General features: G+C 40.7%; 1 long non-coding RNA gene across 2 annotated transcripts in view; it reads left to right on the forward strand.

Moving 5' to 3' along the window:
• Positions 1 to 23,568, forward strand: part of LOC107982879 (uncharacterized) — a 29,911-nt gene that overhangs the window by 452 nt on the left and 5,891 nt on the right. The window contains exons 2-4 of one of the 2 annotated variants that reach the window (XR_010006527.1): positions 9,113 to 9,305; positions 15,264 to 15,306; positions 23,243 to 23,355. This is a non-coding gene — a long non-coding RNA (uncharacterized LOC107982879). The remainder of the gene's footprint in view (positions 1 to 9,112; positions 9,306 to 15,263; positions 15,307 to 23,242; positions 23,356 to 23,568) is intronic. The other variant, XR_010006528.1, reaches the window with a different exon arrangement.

Consider the following 23,568-nt stretch of genomic DNA (forward strand, 5'->3'; position numbering starts at 1 on the left):
GATGGTGTTTTCTCGAACCTGCATCTGCATTTGCTATCGGTCTTTGTCTTATATTCTGTAGCTGAGTGCTATCTTCATGTTTTGCATTTGGACTATGAAACCAGACAGACAGTAAGTGCTGCTTTAATTAAACAGTTTTACACAAGCTGGGTGTTTGTTTTGGGGCACCTGTGCTTGTGTACTGGCAGAGCCCTGGCAATGTGACAATTTCTACCCTGCCATGAAATTTGAAGAAATGGTTTCTCTCATCTTCCCACTATATTTTCCTTCAAACAGTTCACTGTCAAGGCATATCTACTTGTTACTACTTGTTACTACTGTTGCTATTATTTCCATGGGGGAGATGATGACGACAATTAATCTCCCACTTTATATCTCTCCGGGCTGTGGCGCAGGCGGGAGAGCAAGCCAGCTGCAATTAACTGCAATGAATCACTCTGACCAGGAGGTCATGAGTTCGAGGCCCGCTCGGAGCCTATGTTTGTTTGTCTTTGTTCTATGTTAAAAGGCATTGAATGTTTGCCTATATGTGTAATGTGATCCACCCTGAGTCCCCTTCGGGGCGAGAAGGGCGGAATATAAATGCTGTAAATAAATAAATAAATAAATAAATAAAAAGAGTCCCAACAGCTAACAACACTAAAAACAATGTAATATACAATTTAAAACCTTAAAAATGTATAGAGACTAAAATAGGATCAAACATCAAAACTATTAAAAATAAACAGTCAAACCATTTAATTCCTATTAGTATACCCAAAAACACCCCATGACTGGGACCCCTACCACACAGATGAATAAAATCCCACATTTTCTCAGATATGAGTCCACACTGCCATATATTCCAGTTCAAAGCAGAAAATGTGGGGATGGAAGGGGCCTATGTTTCTTGGGGAAGGAGATGGTCTTCTAGTATCCCATAAACACATGTTCCAGTTCAAAGCAGATATTGTGGATTATCTGCCTTGATATTCTGGGTTATTGGACTGTGTGGAAGAGCCCTTAGGCCCCCTTTTACACTGCCTTATATCCCAGGATCTGAGCCCAGATTATCTGTTTATCCCATATTATGTGGCAGTGGAGACACATATAATTCAGTTTAAATCAGATAATCTGGGATCAAATTTTGGGCTTTAGGGCAGTGTAGAAGGGGTCTTAGTGAGGCTTCAGCAGAGGCTTTTGTTTAAATAATGGTTTTTCACATTTTGCTTGATAAGAGTAGTCTGCTTGCTCCGCTTGTGAAATAATACTGGGTTCAGCTACACTGTAGAATTAATACAGTTTGACACCACTTTAATTGCCATGGATCATTGCCACGGAATCCTGGGAGTGGTAATTTCCCAAGGTCTTTAGCCTTCTGTGCCACAGAGGGCTGGTGCGTCTTTAAATTACAAACCCCAGGATCCCATAGCATTTAGCTGCGTCAATCAAAGTAGTGTCAAACTGTGCTATTTATTGATTTATTTATTTATTTACAGTATTTATATTCCACCCTTCTCACCCTGAAGGGGACTCAGGGCGGATCACAATGTACCTATACATAGCAATCATTCAATGCCATTAGACATACGACACACAGAGACAGAGACACAGGGGGAGCTGCTGCTTCATCATCCACTGTGAGGCCAAGTCCTTGATGGAATACTTCCCCATCTTCCAGCACACACACTGCTGAACATTTTTATGGTGACATAAATTAGTTAAATTAGCCTCCCCGCATAACTGGTCCCTAAATTTCCTACTTGACAGATGCAACTGTCTTTCGGGTTGCTTAGGTAAACAACAAGCTGGCGCTATTTAATGGTTGGGCACTCAATCTGACCCAGGCTTCGAACTCATGGCCTTAGTCAGTAGTGATTTATTGCAGATGGTTACTAACCAGCTGCGCCACAGCCCGGCCCCTAAATCAGACACACTCGCAATCCAAGTAGGGCTGTACCACATGTAGGGATGGAATAATATATGTGTGTGTGTCTATACACACACACACACACACACACACACACAGTAGAGTCTCACTTATCCAACGTTCTGGATTATCCAACGCATTTTTGTAGTCAATGTTTTCAATACATCATGATATTTTGGTGCTAAATTAGTAAATACAGTAATTACTACATAGCATTACTGTGTATTGAACTACTTTTTCTGTCAAATTTGTTATATAACATGATGTTTTGGTGCTTCATTTGTAAAATCATAACCTAATTTAATGTTTAATAGGCTTTTCCTTAATCTCTTCTTATTATCCAACATATTTGCTTATCCAACGTTCTGCCGGCCCGTTTACATTGGATATGCGACACTCTACTGTATATGTGTATGTATGTATGTATGTGTATATATATATATATATATATATATATATATATATATATATATATATATATATATATATGGCATGCTTGCAACATAGGTGGGCATAGTACCAGCTGCATTGCGAACTGGTATACCTTCATGACATTTTGCTGGCAGGAATATAGAAATGATGTCAGGTTGAATAAAAAAATATAAAGAGCTTTTAACAAATATCCTGTGAAACAGTTTAGTCTTGCCAAACCCCCGGTGGGAATAATTATGAGCTTTATGAATAGGCAGCCAGGGCAGTCCATCTCAGTGGAGCCTTATTTTCATTATGATTAAACTACTGAAGAGGAACTATATTATGAGGAGAGATAAATGCTGAGAGCTGACAGCATTACTATGCATTAATAAAAGGCTGTCTAAGGACAAAGCACTATAGAAGACTAGGCGAAAAAAGGTGGAAACAATAGGAAAAATATAGCCTAAATTTCAGCATTCATCCCCATACAATACAAAGCAAGAATCAAGCAGATTTCAAGATCGTCCAAGGGAATATATTTATCACAAATGATTAAATGCACATGTCACTGTTTTCAAAACAGGTTTCAAGGCAACTGAATTATGGCAAAATAGTGTACTTGTGTTTTCCGAACATAGTTAAATTCCAGCTTCCATCATCCCCAGCCAGCATGGCTGGCCAGTGGTCAAGTGTGATGGAAACGCTAGTCCCAAAACATCTGGAAAACCATGGCTGTCCCAACTAAACTTTATGAACTCTGCTTGCACTGCTTTGATGTAGGAAAGAAGAGTCTGGATTGAGATCTTGCCATTGAAATAGAGTGCAACATCACTACGCCTCCAAGCTTAGCTTCGCAGGCTGGGGATTAGGGGACAGTGTTGCTGTCAAGAGAATTACATGTTCTGTCCATAGATGACAGCCCTGAATTTTTTTAAAACATTTGTTTAGAAATCTTTTAAATCGATGCATTGGGATTTTTCCCCCATAAAGGCTAGATCTGATCCCAGATTATGTGCTTTGAACTGGATCATATTAGTCTACACTGCCAGGTAATCTGGGATAATAAGATAATCTCAGATCAGATCTTGGGATATAGGGCAGAGTAGATCCAGCCAGAGTGACCTCTTCCTATTTGGATTATTTCACATCCTAATTCTAGAAGTAATTCTTTCCCCAGCACTACCTAATTCGAGAGCTAATTTTCTTCCCTCTCTTATCTCTACTTTAGATTCCTCACCATTATTACAATCCAGTTTAAACTGAAGTTATTTTATGTTGCATTGATCATTGATTTAAATTCATGCTAAAACTGCACATTGAAATCTATACATGTAAGAAAGGGATGGAATTATACACACACACACACACACACACACACACACACTTATATGGTATGCTTGTAACATAGGTGGGCACAGTACCAGCTGCACTGCAAACTGGCTAGATTGCCTTTAATTGGAAGTTTACAATAACATATTTTGGTTCCAGTTGAAAGGTATAAGATAATTGGATCATTAAATGCAGGTGGAGCATTCATTGTGACTATGGCCCCATCTACACTACCATATAATGTAGTTTGAAACTGCATCACATAGTCAGTGTAGACTCACTCATATAATGCAGCTTAAATTGCATTATATGGCAGTGTAGATGGGGCTGATGTATTTAGTTGCCTTTAGCCTATAAGACAAACATAAACCAAATGGTCAGATGACCAAAGTGATGTAAATAAATATGACTAAAGAAAAAAAAAGTCATAGCTGTAGAATTGGGTGAAATTTATTTCAAAATAAACAGAATGCAGAATGAAATTTAGTATTTTTAACACCTCTCAATCCCAACACAAGATGGCAGTATTTGTTTCGAATAAGAATCACTTTAAATACTACTAGATTAGATTTTTTTAAATAGCCGCCCAGATTCTGAATTATATTATGTTTTCTGGAGGAATGGGCAGAGCATGGAAAGTTACTTAAACTAATTAATTATTGTGACTTTCATGTTCAGAATAGCTTTATATAAATGTTAAACAATTCTGCACATTACTTTTCAAACAGAAAATGTAACACCAGAGGCAGAAATAACACAGATAGCTTAAGGAAACAAGGGCAGCTTTACAGGTTTCAGCAAACTTTTCATTCAAAACTAACAATATGTGTGTGTACAATAATAAAAACTGAGACACATAACCTTTGTATAAGTAAAAAAAATATGGAAGTAATCACCTTGCTAATGTTGATGTTGCTAACAATCATCCAACTAGGCAGAGGATGAGATGGGAAAGTGAGTGCTTGTGAAAATGGGCTTCACTGACACAATTCTCTTAGTGCCCTTCCACACTGCTTCTATATCCCAGGATCTTTCCCCAGATTATCGGTTTATATCTCAGGTTACCTGGCAGTGCGGACTAGTGTATTCCAGTTTAAAGCAGATAATTCTATTCTACAAATAGGTCTTACAAATAACCTTTATTCTACAAATAGGCTTACAAATCTTAAGTAACTTGTGATCCTTGCTGAATGGAAAGAATGTTAACTTGCCCTGGAAACACAGAAAATATTTATTGCCCCTTTCTGGTCCATTCTAACAGCCCTTCATGACCACTGAATTTGCCAACTGCCTGCATTAATTATCACAGTGGCCTAGAAAATAAAATACCATGTTTACTTTAAAAAAAAAATCAGCAACCCGTGAACTGGAATCCAACACTATATAAGGGAAGCTGCTGCTGGAAAGAGTTCTTGCGAAGAGCACTGTCCAAATGTTTAAGGCTAAAATAATCCTCGGTTACTGTTTTCTTTTTGAAAAGGCAGCAGGAAAACCCTGAACAGAAAATCCATTCAAACGCCACACTGAGAGGCAGCCATCAGTTCGTTAAGTAGATCACTCCTATCTTTAAAATATTTCTGGCCTTCAGAATTTAAGTAGACTGTTCTTAAGGACAAAAGACTACATAATGGCACTTGAGCAGCCACATATTTTGATATTCACAGTATATGCAGCCTGATACCTATGCCCAGTCCTCCTCCTTTTTCTCCTCCTCTATGCTCAAGGACCCCCCAGTGACGCAGTGGGTTAAACCGCGGAGCTGCTGAACTTGCTGACTGAAAGGTCGGCAGTTCAAATCCAGGGAATGGGGTAAGCTCCTGCTGTTAGCCCCAGCTTCTACCAACCTAGCAGTTCAAAAACATGCAAATGTGAGTAGGTCAATAGGTACTGCTCCAGCAGGAAAGTAACAGCACTCCATGCAGTCATACCGGCCACATGACCTTGGAGGTGCATATGGAGAATGCCGGCTCTTTGGCTTAGAAATGGAGATGAGCATCAACCCCCATAGTAGAACATGACTAGACTTAATGTCAGGGGAAGATCTTTAGCTTATGCTCATTAGCATAGGGAAAACTGATGGATTGGTCTGCAAGCAGCTACAGAGCTTTGGGAGAGTACCTGGCCTTTACAGTTGCAACCTCTTTCTTCCTGGTCATGTGGTCTGGCTGTGCAATAATCAGCCAGTGTATACCGTATGAGCTCTATGACTCCCCAACAGCCTTTTAACACATTTCTTTTAAGCTAAGTTTGACCCCCTGATGGTGCAGCGGGTTAAACAGCTAAGCTGCTGAACTTCTGTCTGAAAGGTTGGCGGTTCAGATCTGGGGAGCAGGGTGAGCTCCTGCTGTTAGCTGCAGCTTCTGCCAACCCAGCAGTTCAAAAACATGCAAATGTGAGTAGATCAATAGGTACTGCTCCAGCAGGAAGGTAACTGCACTCCATGCAATCATACCGGCCACATGACCTTGGAGGTGCATATGGACAATGCTGGCTCTTTGGCTTAGAAATGGAGATGAGCATCAACCCCCAGAGTCAGACATGACTAGACTCAATGTCAGGGGAAATCCTTTACCTTTACCTTAAGTTTGGCCCATCTTATCTTGGCGTGCCCCCTCCCTCGCCCTAAATGCATAACTGTACATTTATTCCTGTTGAAATTTATCTTGCTACTTGTTAAATTAACCTTGGGTTCTTGCATACTTCTTCACACTTCATAAGCCATTGTTCTCCTTCATTGTACTCTGCTCACTCTCTTCAATCTCACCGGGACTTAAAGAAATCAACCCAATTCTTGGCACTGCTTTCAGCCAAGGGCTCTTGCTGGTTCTGTCTGTTCAGAGCTCACTGAGCAGCAAGGAAGAGTTTATTACATTTCCACCTGCCTTGTGCATTTCAGTAGTTCATTGAGTTGAATGAAGTGAGATGTCCTGGGAGATTAACAAAATTTTGAGGCCATGCTAAAATTCTGAGGCCATGCTACCAGATACCTCAGGAAAGGCAATTCTAAGATTGAAGTATAAAACTGCTTGGACAAAATGTGCAGAAATAAGAGATAATCACCGAATGCAATGAAAATACTGTTGTGAAGCAAAGTGTGCATTGACACAAACCAGCTTGAGCTTTTGTAAGCAAAGTCAAACAAGAAATAATAAATATCCCTTTTCGCTAATTTCTCTCTCTCTGATTTTCTGTTATTTTCTTAATCCGTTTGCAATGTGCTACTTAATTCAAAAGTTTTCTGAAGTTCACAAACCATTCATTCTATGGATTCACCAGTTAGGAAAGAAATACGGTTTGCCTGTTATTTGCAAAGCAAACTACTTGTTAAAATATTCGGTCTAATATCAAGGTAGGGCTCAGCTTTCTTTGTTCAGCTAGAAATAAGGTTCAGATCCAAGATGAAAAGGAGAAGCAGGGAATTTGCTTAACCTTCTGGCATCATGATTGATGTTCACAGAGCAGCATTCCTTTTCCTTTAGGATAAAGCATTTAATGCATTTATTTATTTTGAAGAATGTTTTAGTACCTTTCAAAAATAAAGGCCAAAAGTAGGATATAGGTCAGCTCAGTCAAAAGAATACTCTGGCTATTTTAATATTTTTCTGGCTGCCATTGTGAGAAACCAATGAAATCAGTCATAACAATAACTCTGAAGTGTGTTTCTCTTCCCTTTCCCTTGTCTTCCTCCAATAGCCCAAGTGACCTTGATCCTGTGAATACTTTGCAGTTTATACGAGGAGAATAATTCTTTAAATTTCACACCAGTCAGCCCTAGCTTCAGTTAAGTCGCTCTCGAGCAATTTTAGGAATGCTGCCCCATGCAAAATCTCTTCTTGACATCTTGATCCCATCAGTCACTGTGGCTAATTTGTGTGGACTCCTAAGTTTGAAGGTTTATGAATAAGGAGCTAACAATGAAGCCTTTTATTTCCCCAGGGTCACATTTCTTTGCCAAATGCACACAAGAGCAAATCTACAATGCAGGCATTCTGGAGCAGTGTCACCTGACCAGTTATAAATAATTTCCCCAGATACTGGCTTCTTATCACATACACCTTCCCAAGAAATTAAAAGATAATAATAAAGAACAGCTGAGACAAAAAACAACCTCCCCAAGATCTCAAAAATTGATGGATTCTTGCTATCAGAGTATTCTTTGGTTCTGGATAGTGTCACAAACCCGAACCAAAAAATGTCTGCAGCTGTTCTTGGTGAACTATGATGTAAGAAATTTGAAGCAAAAGGGACTGTAAATTTAATGACTGATTGATTGATAATGGAATGAAATTATATGCTTTGATTTTTAGAGAGTGAGTCCCATTATAGGTAAATCGGAATTTTTCTCAGTGGCAATATTGGCATTCTCACTGGAACCTGAAAATAAAAGATATGCACCCAAACTTTGGTTGCTTGAGTATTTTGGACTTTAACTTGTAAAAACTCCAAACAGCTTACTGAACAATCAGAAATTCTGGAAACTAAAGTCCAAAACATCTGTAGGACCACAAAATGGGGACCACAGCATTAAATTCTCACTCTAAATACAATGAAACTCTCACCCAGGGTCATAAAACACCCCACCTATTTTACAATGCAACAATGTTGTTTTTATGCCAGTGCAACATGGGATTGAATCTTTCCATTCGGTCTTTTTACTTAAGTGTAATAAAATTAATTCTTATTAAAATCATCCAATTGCATTTTAGGAGGGTTTCAATAAATTTCACCAGGTTTATAGCCAATCACTTGGCCAAGCTTGGTAGTCAGTCAGTTGTAATAAGCCAGAACTCTGCATTAGAAGAAACCATAGATGGTAACCGTTCTGGTGACTGACTGTCATACTAAGGCTAAGCAAAAGTCAAACAGAGATTGTTGCTATAAATTCAGTCATAAATGTTCTATATATAATATTTGATAGGACATTTGCTTACAGCCCACATTCATTGAAAGTGACGCTGCTGGAAAGAAAGCTTTGCATTGGAAAGTCCACAAGTACTGATAGAAAAAGAGAGGGGAAAGTTATGGAGAAAATAGTTCAGAACATTGAGAATTTGTCTTTGCTTTTCCCTGAGACTGAGTGTGTGACTTATCCAAGCTTGCTCACTGGGCTTCCATGACTGAGTAGGGATTTAAACCCATTTTCTCCAAAATCATACTCCAATGCTCAAAGCACTACACCACACTCGTTCTAGAATAAAATAAACTTAAGTATCCAAACACAGTTAGTAGGGAGTAAGCCATATGGAACACAGCGTATATTACTTCTTTGTCAATATGCATGGCATCAGAACTCAGGTGATGGTGGTACAATTTTGGAAAGGACTGCAGGGAAGGATATACCATCTCAAACCTTCCTTTCCATGCCATTTCTCTGATGAAGTTCACATACATGGCATTTGCTTTAAGTGTGCCATTTGTTTGCTAACTGATAAATATTCACACCAACTTACTCTTATATAGGTTCAAAAACCAATTGGAATAGGAGTTGAATCTATCTTCAATGATGTCTTCAGGGCAAATCTTCTACAGTACCTGAGAGCATCAGATTTATTTGGGCTGTCACATCCAACCCTGCCTTCTTATTACTGCTTGGGAAAGGGATCTTTTGGACTATACCAGCTGCCAGAATCCCTTATCCAGGATGACTACTAAGGTCAGTGTCTCAAGTTCTATTCCTAACACCAAGCTTTTGATCTGCAGTATTAGGTACCTAAGGCAGCTGACCAGTCGTGAAGTAGCAAATTAAAAAGTGTTGCCTCTCATTGTGACAGTCCCCATGAGACACATTACCAGGAATAGTCCAAAAATGCAGTCAGCTATATTGGTCTTCCTTCAAAGTATCAATGGCACTTTTCTTCTCTGCCAAGAACTACTCTTGCCTCTTGCTAATGCCTCTTGCCTTCTCATGAGCAAACTACTCCAAAATATGTTGTTTATAATAGAGATAGATCATAATACATTGTGGCTAGATGCATTTTCCCATCAGTTACTTTAGGAACTACAGCAAAGGATTGGGGGGGGGGATGTTCTTTGGTGGTGGATTAGGTGTGTCCATGAGTCCTAGCTCTATTGCACAATTACACCTGTTTTGTTCTGTTAAATGATAAGTCCAGTCTTATCTTCGAGTCTCCTTGTGGAGAGAAAAAGTGGAGTATAGGTAAACACAATAATAATAATATCATTAGAATTGCGATATAAACTCTGTCCTTAGTTTCTGTTTTTTAAAAATGGTTCTTTCTCTTCAATTATTGGCACAAAAGGCAGAACTTCTATTTTGACCTATCCCAGTGTCTCAAGGACAGGGTACTGAATCCCATCTGGTGCGAGATGAGAAACTAGTTTGCCATAGCAGATGGGGCTTGCTGAGCTCAAAGAGTGCTGGAATAAGCAGAAATGCTGTAAATCATTGTGAAAAACAGTCTGACCTCTGAGAGCCCTTTGGCAAACACCTTCCGATCTGGCTCATCTGTTCTTAGAATACCGTAAAGAGAAATATTAGCTCAGGGACCTGGCAGGAGGCACTTTCCTCCCACATGCACAAACAGCTGTAGTGCATCAGACCAATGGGCCATGTAGTCCACTGTCTGTCAGCTTTGGCTATTCTTATAGGTTGTAATGAGACAAGATAAGAGAGAGTTGTCATTGGTCTCCTTTCTCAAGCAAGTACTTGAAAGTACTTGCTCAGGAATAATCCCCACATGATTCAAAGCTGCTCTTATCTATGGAAGTTGGCATAGATCTGCATCTTTATTGTATATTTTTCTATTGCATGTTCTATTGCAGGATGGGAACGCACAGACTGATTAACAGAAAAAATGAAATAGAAATTATAGATCATGGTCCTATTTGTGATATTCTCTGCTTAGTATTGTGAGCTGTATTGATGCCCATTTGATAAGCATAAGGATGGGGAAAGTGTAGCTTTTGTGATGTTTCTGAAATACAGCTCCCATAATGAATGCTTCATCATGGTATGTGATGGAAAATACAGGCAAGAAACATGTGAAGAACCATAGATGCCCAGCTCTGTCATTTAACATGGAAGGGCAGAGAAGTGGTGGAAAAATTGATTCAGATGCTAAGGGAGCTGTGCATTCTGACTTTTTCTTGCCCTGAAGTGTGTCAGAACTGATAAAAGTCCACTCCCAAAAGGATCTCTTTATTATTTATTTAATACATTTAAACCGAGACTCAAGAACAAGCATAACAAGCTAAAGAAAAATTCTCTCTAACAAGCAGTTCTTTGATAATTAATTAGAAAGGAACATTGTGATTCAGCAACTAAAAAAGCCAATGGGATTTGGGCTGCATCAAAAAAGTATAGTGCCTAGAACATCCTGCCTCTTTATTTTGCTTTGGTCAAACTTTACCTGGAATACTATGTCCAGTTCTGGGCCACACAATTCAAGAGGGATATTAACAAGCTGGAAGGTGTCCAGAGGAGGGTGACTAAAATTATCAAAGTTTGGAGACCATGCCCTATGAGTAGTGGCTTCAAGAGCTGGGGATGTTTGGCTTGCAGAAAAGAAGGTTAAGAAGACATATTTAAATATATGAAAGAATGCCATAAGGAAGAGGGAGCAGGCTTGTTTTCTGCTGCCCTGGAGATTAGGACTTGGAGCAATGGATTCAAATTACAGGAAAGGAGATTCTACCTGAACATTACAAAGAACTTCCACACTGTGAGAGCTTTTCAACAGTGGAAGTATCTGCCTGGGAGTGTGGTGGAAGCTCCTTTATGAAGGCTTTTAAACAGAGGCAGGATGGCCATCTATCAGGGGTGCTCTGATTGTGCTTTTCCTGCATGGCAGGTAGGGGTGTGCAATTTGGTTAAACCCTGTTCTTTTGGTATTCATATGTTGGTGGACCCCCAGATTCATTTTTCAGGAGCCTCCCGAATTCGGTCAAGGGGAAAAAAAAAATCTGTTTTTCAATCTGGCAACTGAAAGACCCATCCATTGGCAACAATGGGGAATTTACGAGGCTCAAGAAAACCCCCTTTCTGAAATTGGTTCTCCTTATATCCATCAATAAGACATGCATTAAAAGCATCAAGTTTAAGAACCTCCCCTTTCTGGGATCGTTTTTCCTTACTTCCTTCAATAAGACTTAGATTAAAAGCATCAGATTTTTTTTTTAAAAAAACCCTTTCTGGGATTGTTTCTCCTTATATCCTTCAATAGGGCCTGGATTAAAAGCATCAGGCTTAAGAAACTACCCTTTCTGGGATCGTTTGCCCTCAACACCCATTCAATGAATCTGAGTTAAACACTTATTTCAGTGGGAGTCACACCACCTGAAAGAGCATTAGCCATTCTTTAAAAAAGATATAAATTACCTCCTCATTTTATGGCGGCTTTAGACAGGGCCGGCCGGAGATATTTTTTAATGGGAAGCGGGGGTGCTGAAAAGCGCCCCCGCCACCGGCCCCGCCTCCCGTGCCTTGGCCCCGCCCAGCGTGCCCTGGCCCCGCCTCCCACGCTGCGTGGGAGGCGGGGCCAGGGCGATTAGTGAGGGGGGCGGGGCCAGAGTTGGCCCCGCCCCCTGCCCAGCGTGCCCTGGCCCCGCCTCCCACGCAGCGTGGGAGGCGGGGCCAGGGCACGCTGGGCAGGGGGGCGGGGCCAGAGCTGGCTCCGCCTCCCACGCTACTCCCGCTCGCCCGTCTGGCCTTTTCTAGCAGGCCAGAAAGCAGCGGAGGTCCCTCCAGGCCGTGATCGCGGCCTGGAGGGACCTCCGCTGCTTTCTGGCCTGCTAGAAAAGGCCAGACGGGCGAGCGGGAGTAGCGTGGGAGGCGGAGCCAGCTCTGACGCCGCTCCCCCCCGCCCAGCGTGCCTTGGCCCCGCCTCCCACGCAGCGTGGGAGGCGGGGCCAGGGCACGCTGGGCGGGGGGCGGCGGCGCCAGAGCTGGCCCCGCCTCCCACGCTACTCCCGCTCGCCCGTCTGGCCTTTTCTAGCAGGCCAGAAAGCAGCGGAGGTCCCTGTAGGCCGCGATTGCGGCCTGGAGGGACCTCCGCTGCTTTCTGGCCAGCTAGAAAAGGCCAGACGGGCCAGGGCGCACTGGGCGGGAGGCGGGGCACCGTCAGGGCGGTGCCCCGCCTCCCGCCCAGCCTGACGGCGCCCCCCCGGGCCTGCGCCCGAGGCGGCGGCGTCAGGTGCCTCAATAGTGGGGCCGGCCCTGGCTTTAGAAATGGTAAGATACTTCTACCCCACATTTGAAACTTGTGAAGGGCATCATTGGTGGCAGTTTCTTGTGTGTAGAAGGTAAACTGCTTATTTATTGCTATTTGAGTCAAAAAGCAAACCAAGCCATGTAGAGCTACGGGTGGCACTGAGAATTTAGATCACCAATCTGTCTCTCTCAGGAACCTTCTTGCAACAGAAAAATGGAAGCCCAGCTTGACTAAATGACATGTCATGGGTTTTATCTGTTCTGATTTGCTCAACAGGCAGAGCGCATAGGGAAACCCCGTGCGGGCGCGCATCTGCTTCTCCGGGCTTCACGTGTAGCTGAAAGAAACATAAAGCAGTTGTTTTCTGCAGCCACGTGGTCTGTTGCGGCTGTAAAAAAAATGGTGGCAGAGCCTGTGCCATGACAGCTGGCCAACCCGGCCAAACCAGCCAGAGTCCGTTTTTCAAAACGGATCCGTGCACAGCCCTATGGCAATGGGTTGGACTATATGGCCCATGTGGTCTCTTCTAACTTCATTATTCTACAATTAATGGTGGCATGGAATGAAAGCACAATCTCAGTGCGAATGACCCACATCGTTCCCTTAAGTTAAAGGCCACAGCAGGACCGGAAGGATCAGACTTTTCATCCCCAATGTTATTTCAGTAGTTAAGCTGGAACCCTGCAGACAGATTTCCTTTCCTAAATCCAGCAAAGTCAATACTTGGAGTCTACTTAGGGTCAGGCTTAATACTATGTTTAACATGTTTTCAGATGTAGTTAAAGTTTTCTGTTTGGCATAGCATATGATTTTCCTTACAGACATAATGTTGCATTTATTATAGCCCTGTAATTGTATTGATCCTTAGAAGCTAAACACCAATTTACTTTTCAAGTCTGGTTGCATATCTGAGAAAACCCCATTCTCTGAGGGGAAAGGAGTTAATCTTAAGGAATATACTTTCCCTTTTCTGTCTAGCTTGACCCTTTAATTTTTGTATAAGGTGAATGTTGAACATGTAATGAGAAACAGATGTGTTCATACCAACTTGTTCATTATTTTGCTGTGCCAAGTGACTGTAGAGGAGCTCTTGAAATATATACATAATATATATGTATATACAGTTGATATACAGTTCTCCAGATGTTGTTAGATTGCAATTTCTGCCACTATCAATTGTTACATATGCTACATGTGGCTGATGTGAGTTGTAGCTCAACAACATCTAAGGGATCAAAGACTCTATATACTTCCTTTAAAATAGGTCTGGGAATATCAATGAATCTCCAGATAGAATAATAGAATCATAGAGTGTGAAAACACTTCTAAGGATCATCCACTCCAACCCCGTTCTTCCAGGGAGACACAATCAAAGCATTCCAAACAGATGGCCATCAGGCTCTGGAGAAGGAGACTCCACCACCCTTCAGGGTAGCATATTCCACTGTCAAGCATCTCTTATCATTAGGAAGTTCTTTCTAATGTTTAGGCAGGATCTCGTTTCCTGTAGTTTGAATCCAAATCTCCATGTCCTAATATCTGGAGCAGCAAGAAAATGGGCTTGCTCTGTCTTCAATATGATTTCATTTCGAACATTTATATCATGTCACTTTCCATCCTTCTCTTCTTCCAGCTAAACATCCCCAGCTTACTAAGCCACTCTTCATAGGGTTTGGCTTCCAGACCATTTTTGCTTGCCTTTCCCTAGGGATGTTCCAGTTTGTCAATATCCTGTCAATACCCTTTCTGTTGCCCATGATGGCTGGGGCTTTGGAGAGTTGGTGTCCAAATCACCTAGAGGCCTATTGCAGATGATATCAGGATGTGTTTCTCAGATTATGGAGTCCTGCATTAGAGAATAAGATCTGTGAGTGAAAGAAATACAAAAATATATATATCATAATTTCATGTTCAAATTCAGGTCCAGCTCTTTCAGATCTTCATAGTTCTTCAGACCTGACAGAAGAATGCCTGATGTTGAGAGAAATGATAGCTCAACTGTGCAAGCATTCAACATCAAAAATATCTGGAAATACATCTTTTGTAGGAGAAAAACTCTTGGAGATTTAGGGTAGAATGATATTGCAACATGTGGTTCAGAAGCAATAGGAGCTGGTGTGTCTGGTGAAGAAGCAAAATCAGTTCAAAGAACACGATGGGAGAGAGGGCAAAACACAGGGCTGGAAAAGAAAGCACAGGACTCTGTTGACCGTAGGAGTTTCCCCTTCCATTGTGGCTTTGAAGATGGATAGGAAAGATTACGGCTCCTCTAAAGGCAGCTGAAACAAGAACTGAGAAGCTTCTCTCATACTGCAGAATATAAAAGCTAGCTGGAACTGGAAATCAGCACACCTCCTGTGTTTAATTTAAATGCATATGCATGATTTTTGTGATGTATTTTTGCATCAGGGTACTTATTAAAGTAACCACTTTTTACACAGGATTAGTGCACCATGGCTGTATTCTGCACAGAGGGAATAACAGGTAAGACAGATCTCTGTCCCTCCATAGATGTGGGAAATAACACCCATCAGCCCTAGATCTCCTAGCCAATGGTGAGGGATAATGGGAGTTGCTGTCCAAAAACAATACAGGAAAGGCTGCACATTTGCCATCCTTATGCTGAGAGGTACTTCTCAGATTGGGAACTGCTTTTTTCAGGACTACTGAGTCAGACAAATTTATTTATTTATTTATTTGCGACATTTATATACCGCCCTTCTCACCCCGAAGGGGACTCAGGGCGGTTTACAAGTATATATACATACAATATATTATATTATACAACTATATTGCAATATTATTAGTAATATTGCATGTAATATAAATATACAATAATAATAGTGAATTATTATTATTATTACATTGTATTACAACATAATATTATTATTAATATTAATATTATATATATTCATGTGTTTGCGTGTGCGTGTGTGTGCCCATTAAATCTGCTATAGCCATGGCACTTTCACCAATATTTGGTCTTCTAGCTTGAGATGATGGGAAGTGGATTCAAGATCTTTTTCCTGCACAACACACTCTTTTTGAATACCCAACCATTGGCCTTCCCAAAATCATATACCTTTTGGGATTAGGTTAAGAATGCCAAACTGAAGCAAGCAAAGATAGTTCTGGAAGCCTTCAACACAAAGAAGTTAAGGGTTCATCTACACTGTGGAATGAATGCCGTTTGGCAGCACTTTAATTGCCAAGGCTAAAAAAAAACTAGAGGGCCAAAGTCTGACAACTAAAATGAAAGTATCTGCTGTGGCCCACACCAGATGCAAACACTCTCATTGGGATTGTGCTGTTTAGTCTGTATTGCTCTGCTCCTAACAACCACAAGCCTTGTTTTATTAATGAACGCCCCCCCCCCCCCCCCGCTTTTGCTCAGCAGAGTTTCCTTCCCTCCTGGTGCCATTGTTTTGCTGGGATTAAGCTGGGACAAAGATCACCTGGGGACTATTTGAACAATGCTGCATTCCTTGTAGCCTTTTTAGATACCTGCTGCTGGGACAACTATCATTTTCCGCTACAAATCTGTTATTTCTCATTGTAATTACAAAAAGAAGTAGCAATGTCATAGAATCTGGGAGTTGTAGTTTTATGAAACATTAGCACTCTTTGACAGAGAAGGTTAACGACCTTGTAAAAGTGTAGCTGCTATGATTCCATAGCATTGGCAATTAAAGTGGTGTCAAAACTACATTCATTCTACAGTATAGATCCACCCTTTATCTTCCAAAATCCTTGACTATTGGGCCAATTTTCTGTGGATTCTGAAATAACTGGAGGACCAGTGTTTGAAAACCATATGCCCTGCTTTTGGATCAGGAAAATTATGCTGCAAGAAACCAGAGGAGGGATGTGCAACTAACTGAGCATGCATCCTTGTAATTCAATCTGGCGACTAAACCAGAGTTTAGGACTACCTTGCTTTTGCACTAATTTCCAGAATCCTCAAACCACCATGATCAATACCCAGAACTGCAGATGTGGGCCAAAGGTTTCCCATTTAAAAGGGTTTTTTTATTAGATGCTAAACCAGAGGGAGCCCCGGTGACGAAGTGTGTTAAAGCACTGAGCTGCTGAACTAACAGACTGAAAGGTCCCAGGTTCAAATCCCGGGAGCGGAGTGAGCACCTGCTGTTAGCTTCAGCTTCTGCCAACCTAGCAGTTCGAAAACATGCCAATGTGAGTAGATCAATAGGTACCGCTCCTGCAGGAAGGGTAATGGCACTCCATGTAGTCATGCTGGCCACATCACCTTGGAGGTGTCTACGGACAACGCCGGCTCTTCGGCTTAGAAATGGAGATGAGCACCAACCCCCAGAGTCAGACATGACTGGACTTAACGTCAGGGGAAATCTTTACCTTTACCTTAAACCAGAGGGTGTCTACTTGCATCTGTCTCTGAATTCAGTTCACTACTCCATAGAGTTTGGGGTACATCTACACTATACACAATGGAGTTTGACACCACATATAGTTTTACAAATTCTTTTGCCTTCTTTGTCTCAGGAAACTAAATCCTCTGGATTCCATCACATTGAGCCATGGAAGTTGAAGTCGTGTAAAACTGCATTCATTCTACAGTGTAGATGCACATTGAGTGAGGTATTTAGAATTCTCTGCATTATATAATTAGAACAGTCTAGCAGAGAATTTCAAATCCTGACCAATCTACAAATGCTGCAGGATGCAACCTTGATGGTTAAAATGGGACCAATCTGATATAGGTAGTGTATAGACAGTCGACAAGTAAACAACAGACAATTAATAAAGACATTTTATTGTTTTATGTTGATTGACGTGGAAATCTAGAGATGTAAAACAGCAAAACAAGGAATTTCCTATATGTGTTGACCAAATCAATAACATAATGTCTGTAGATCATTACAGAACTGTTTTTCAAATTCAAGGGTCTAAAAGCAATATGAAAAATAGAAGCTACAGTGCAGCTTGAAAGTTAAACTAGCTGTTTCCCCATCTTGTAACTTCCCTCCCCTCACTCCTAATATAGAAAATTAATACAGCCACAAAAAATGTCAGGCGGCTTTGGGAATCCATCAGTCTTCTGATTTTCAAATAGATTTATGACCATTTTAAGAGTGAGCCTTTGCATCAGCAAGGAATGTTAAGGTCAGGCCCCTGCGTAATTCCATCTGAAGCGTTTGAATGCCATTCATTCTTTAACATACTATTAGTGCTGTGTTTTGCAGAGGAATTGGATCATAGATCTGGCAATGGTACCATTCTTTTCACTTATAAAGATGTAATTAAACAGACACTCCTTTTTTCTGCTTTATATCAATCATTTGTTACAATCCCTCTATATGAAAGGAGATATGACAAGCTGAAATGATGCCTTCGGTTCTAATATATATCATTATGCTTTGCACGAACATGTTCGTTATCCCATACCCATTCTATGTATTTAATGTCTCCCTTTGATACAATTAAAGAGCCCTGGTGGCGAAGCACTGAGCTGCTGAACTTGTAAACCGAAAGGTCCCAGGTTCAAACCCCGGGAGCGGCATGAGCGGCCGCTGTTAGCTCTAGCTTCTGCCAACCTAGCAGTTCGAAAACATGCAAATGTGAGTAGATCAATAGGTACCACTCAGGCGGGAAGGTAATGGCGCTCCATGCAGTCATGCCGGCCACATGACCTTGGAGGGGTCTACGGACAACTCTGGCTCTTAGGCTTAGAATTGGAGATGAGCACCAACCCCCAGAGTCAGAAATGACTGGAATTGACGTCAGGGGAAACCTTTACCTTTTTTTTTTTTTTGATACAGTTACAGTCTAATGTTTCAATAATTTTAAAGGTGGCACACAATTATATCAGTTTGAACTTATTTTGGGATGTATCCAGTTCCTAAGAATCCTCTATTTGTAGTTCAGTGAAATATTTAGAATTCTGTGCTAGAGAGTTCTAGTGCAACGCCTTGCACCACTATGATGAGACGAAGGATTGTGTATTAAAATGGCATTACCATTTTTGTAATACATGATTGTGGTTCAATGAATGCAATTGAGCTCTTTAGCTGAAAATGCCAAGTACAGGTTGTTTCCACTATCCAAAATGCTTGGGACCACAAGTATTTTGGACTTCAGATTTCCCCCCCCCCAAACATCCCCAATTTAAGAGGATTTGTATTTGCATATATGTACATAAGATATCTTGAAGATGGAGCCCAAGTCTATAAACAGGTAATTCATTTATATTTTATATACACTGTAATTTTATACAACATTTTAAATAATTTTCTGCATGAAATCAAGCTTGTGTACACATCAGAAAGCAAAGGGAGCACTATTTGAGCCACCCAGGTGAGCAATTTCAGATTTTGGGTTTTTTTAGATTTCAGAATTCTGGATAAGAAATACTCAACCTGTACTTTGACAAACTGTAGATTTCAGCATTCCTTAGGATTGGGCCATAATAGTCAAAGTGATATCAGACCTCTTTACCAATGTAGTGCAGACGTACTGTGAACTGCGCTGTTTTTATTTTGCATGAAATGTGGGTGTATAAAGGTGCTAAATTTTCTAGATCTGAAGTTTGTGTAGAAGCATTTCCTGATGTAAACATTTATCTTTCTCTCTCCAGACCACACTCCAAGGTTTCCTTCAATCATTGTTTTCCTACTGAAAGCACACTCAAAAGGAAGCCTAAATATGACTCTGTGTGTATCTACATAGATTCAATGCAGTTTGGCACCACTTTAATTGCCATGACTATGGAATCCTGGGGAGCTGATGTTTTACAAAGTCTTTGCCTTCTCATAGTGCCTTGTTAAAATGCTAAAATACAACCTCTATAACTCCATAGAATTGAGGCATGGCTGTTAAAGTGATGTTGTGTAGATGCACCGCTAGTCTGAGAACTATCCAAGGTACTGAACCTATTTTCAGGACAATTCACTACCTGGATAGCATCTTTACTAAAGTCCCATCTACACTACCATGTAATGCAGTTTGAAACTGCATATTATGCCAGAGTAAATGGGACCTTAATGTGAGAGTGAATTAGAGGTCCACACAAACCTCCAGGCAGCACTGCTCAGAGCTCGAAGAAGTAACTTTTTTTGACTACACTTCATCCTTGTGATAACCTTGTACATACATATGACCTTCAGACCAGCCTCATAGGAGTCTCACCTCCTATGGAAAGGGTTTCCAGTGTTTTGGGGAAGCCACCAAGTAGGCTCTTTCTCGTGTCCTCAACAAATGTGTCAGTGATGTTTGTAGGATTGAGAGAAATCCTTCCTCAAAGATCTCAAAATGTGAGTGGGCTTATGTGGGGATAGTCTGTTTTATTCAATCCCAGCATCACTTAAAATAGCAGTTTTAGCAGACTCCCGTATTTACACCTGTTTATTGTGGTTTAGGGTATGTTAGACTTTAATCATTGTCAACTGCCTTGGACATTTATATTGAAAGGGAAGAAGTAAATCATTTGTCAGAACAAATGCATTGAGACCAGTAGTCTTCAACAGGTACATTGAGACTACAAGAAAAATAGGCTGTTTAAAATGTTAATCCTTTCGTTATAGAAGATGATACATCCCGAGTATGTGACTCCTTTTCACTGGAGGCTAATCTAATTCCTTGCTGTCTTTTTTATTCAGGTCTTGCTGGTGCGTTTTTAAAAAAGGTGTTATTTTGCATTCTTATTGCTGTGCTTTTAAAATTGCTTTCCGTTTAGGTTTGTTTTAAAGGGACAATTTGTGAAAACCTCTTTTAACACTGCAGATTGAGTATCCCATATACAAAATGGTTGGGGCAGGAAATGTTTTGGATATGAATGCTTTTTAATATTTGTATGAAACTGCTGGGAGAGATCATCTATGGGCATGGGGTGAGGTGTTATTAGTATGCTGATAACATCCAAATATATTTTTCCATGCCTTCAAAAACAACTTCAGCTACCCTGTTTCCCCTAAAATAAGGCATCCCCAGAAAATAAGACCTAGTAGAAGTTTTGCTGAGTTGCTAAATATAAGGCCTCCCCCAAAAGTAAGACCTAGCAAAGGTTTTGTTTGGAAGCATGCCCGCCAAACAGAACACCAGAACATGCAGGATCGATAAATGAATGTACCATAGAGTGTTGTACATGGAAATAATGGTAGTAACAAGAAATTCTTGATAAGATTCACAGTTCATCTGGTTATGCTGGTTTTTGATGACAACTACTATAGAGTATATAATAACTATTCTTTTTTTTTGTTCAACAATAAATGTGAATTCTTCTTAATGGAAAAATAAGACATCCCCCAAAAATAAGACCTAGAGCATCTTTGGGAGCAAAAATTAATATAAGACACTGTCTTATTTTTGGGGAAACACGGTAAGAAGAGTGTGCCACTTCTGAATGAATGCCTGGAGAAAGTAATGTAACTGGAGAAGGAAAAAGAAATTGAGACTGAATCCAGACAAAACAGAGGTGCTTGCCATCAAGGGTCCTCATGTCAGGATGGAGGTGTGCCAACCAGTCATGGATAGGGTTGCATTCACCCTGAAAGACTATGTTCACAGCTTGGTAGTGTTTCCAGATCCATCTCCCCAAATGTCAGGCCAGGTAGATGTGACGGTCAGGAGTGCTTACTACCAGCTCCGGCTGATATGCCAGCTGTGCCCCTTCCTAGATTTGGAGGACATAAAGATGGTAGTGCATGCGCTGGTTACCTCAAGGTTGAACTTCTACAATGCACTTTACACTGGGATACCTTTGTACCAAGTTCAGAAACTTCTGCTGGTTCAAAATATGGCAGCCAGAATGGTTATTGGTACATCCAGGAGTGAGCATATTTCACCTATCCTAAAGTCACTCCAAGGGCTGCCAATTAGAGGGTTGTTGTATGTCTTTCGGGCTGTGTGGCCATGTTCCAGAAGTATTCTCTCCTGATGTTTCGCCCACATCTATGGCAGGCATCCTCAGAGGTTGTGAGGTATGGATAAACTAGGGACAAGAGACAAAACCTTTCCAATGCTAATTAGGTGATTAACTGAAACATTAATGCTGGCTTCCCAGTGACAAAGGACTCTTGCCACACCCTGGACTCTCCACAGATATATATTCTTTCCTTTCCTTACTTAGTTTATCCATACCTCCCAACCTCCGAAGATGCCTGCCATAGATGTGGGCGAAACGTCAGGAGAGAATACTTTTGGAACATGGCCACACAGCCCGAAAGACATACAACAACCCTGTGATCCCGGCCATGAAAGCCTTTGACAACATGGCTGCCAATTAGTTTCCAGGAAAAGTACCAAGTGTTGGTTTTGACCTTTAAAGCCAAGTTACCTAAAGGATCGCAATCTCCCATACAATCCGCTCCAAACACTGAGATCCTCTGGGGGGTGGTTACTCCAACCAACCAGAACCTGATTGGTGACTGTCATCCAGAGGACCATTTCATCGGCCACCCCATGACTGTGAAATGGCCTACCGGAAGAGCTCCAACAGCTCAATCAGCTGTCAGAATTTAGGCTTCTAACAGGAGCTAATTATAGGGTGCATACGCTCTTATTAGAGCAGTTCCACTGGCTGCCGATAAGCTGCCGGTCCCGCTTCAAGGTGCACCCTATAAAGGTGCAACCTATAAAGCCCTATATGGCTTGGGCCCTGCCTATCTTCGTGATCGCATCTCCCCTTATGAACCAGTCCGGGCACTAAGATCTGCTGGGGAGGCCCTCCTTTTGCTTCTCACCACCGTCACAAGCGTCTGTCATAGTTGGCCATGTCCACTCCGAAGCTCTGGTCATTGAACCCATTAATGGAGCATATTGAAACTAGATTTTAACTTTTGTGGATTGTTTTGAATTGTACGTTCTTGTTTTATTATGTTTATTATTTTTATTATGTTCACATTGTAGTATGGTCAATTGAATGTTTTGCTTTATGTTGGACACTGCTCTGAGTCCTCCTGAGGAGATACGGTGGTATATAAATAATAATAATAATAATAATAATAATAATAATAATAATAATAATAATAATTTAAACCAACTAAAGACGTATCTCTTCCAGCAAGCCTACACAGCCAGTTTTAAGCACAAATTTTAAACTTGTGTCTTGGTTTAATCTTTCTGTGTATTTTAATATGTATTTTTTAATAGAAATACATTTTAATATGTGTATTTATAGAATTTTTACAATGTTTTATGTGTTTTAATTATGCTGCAACCTGCCTCAAGCTGCGAGAAGAGACAGGTAAGAAATAACATTATTATTATTATTATTATTATTATTATTATTATTATTATTATTATTATTTCAGTTTTCTCCCCAGATATTGGAACACCTAAATTTGCATATACATACATATCCTAGGACCCACGTTTAAATGTGAAATTCATTTATTTTTAATATATACTTTATTACACATAGCCTAAAGGTAATTTTATTCTTCAGCGCCCATAATTCCAAACAACTGGTAAACTGGCTGGGACTTTTGCGAGCTGAAGTCCAAAACATCTGGAGGAGCAGAGTTTGAGAAACAGTGGTATAGACACATGGCTTGTAAGGTAGGTTTTAAGGGGGCTTGAACCAGGAAACAGAGTTTCGCTATGACATCATAGCTGCATTCAAATCAAAGGATTCTGTAGATCTCCTATGATTTTTTTTTTGCTATTTCTTTTTAAAATCTTGTTGTGAGTTACTTTGATTCCTAGTTTGATGTAATGCATTCCAGATGTTCCTCAGCATGACCTTCCTGCATCTCCTTTATTATATTTCAG

Source organism: Anolis carolinensis, chromosome 5 (genome assembly GCF_035594765.1).
Source record: "Anolis carolinensis isolate JA03-04 chromosome 5, rAnoCar3.1.pri, whole genome shotgun sequence".
NCBI lineage: Eukaryota > Metazoa > Chordata > Lepidosauria > Squamata > Dactyloidae > Anolis > Anolis carolinensis.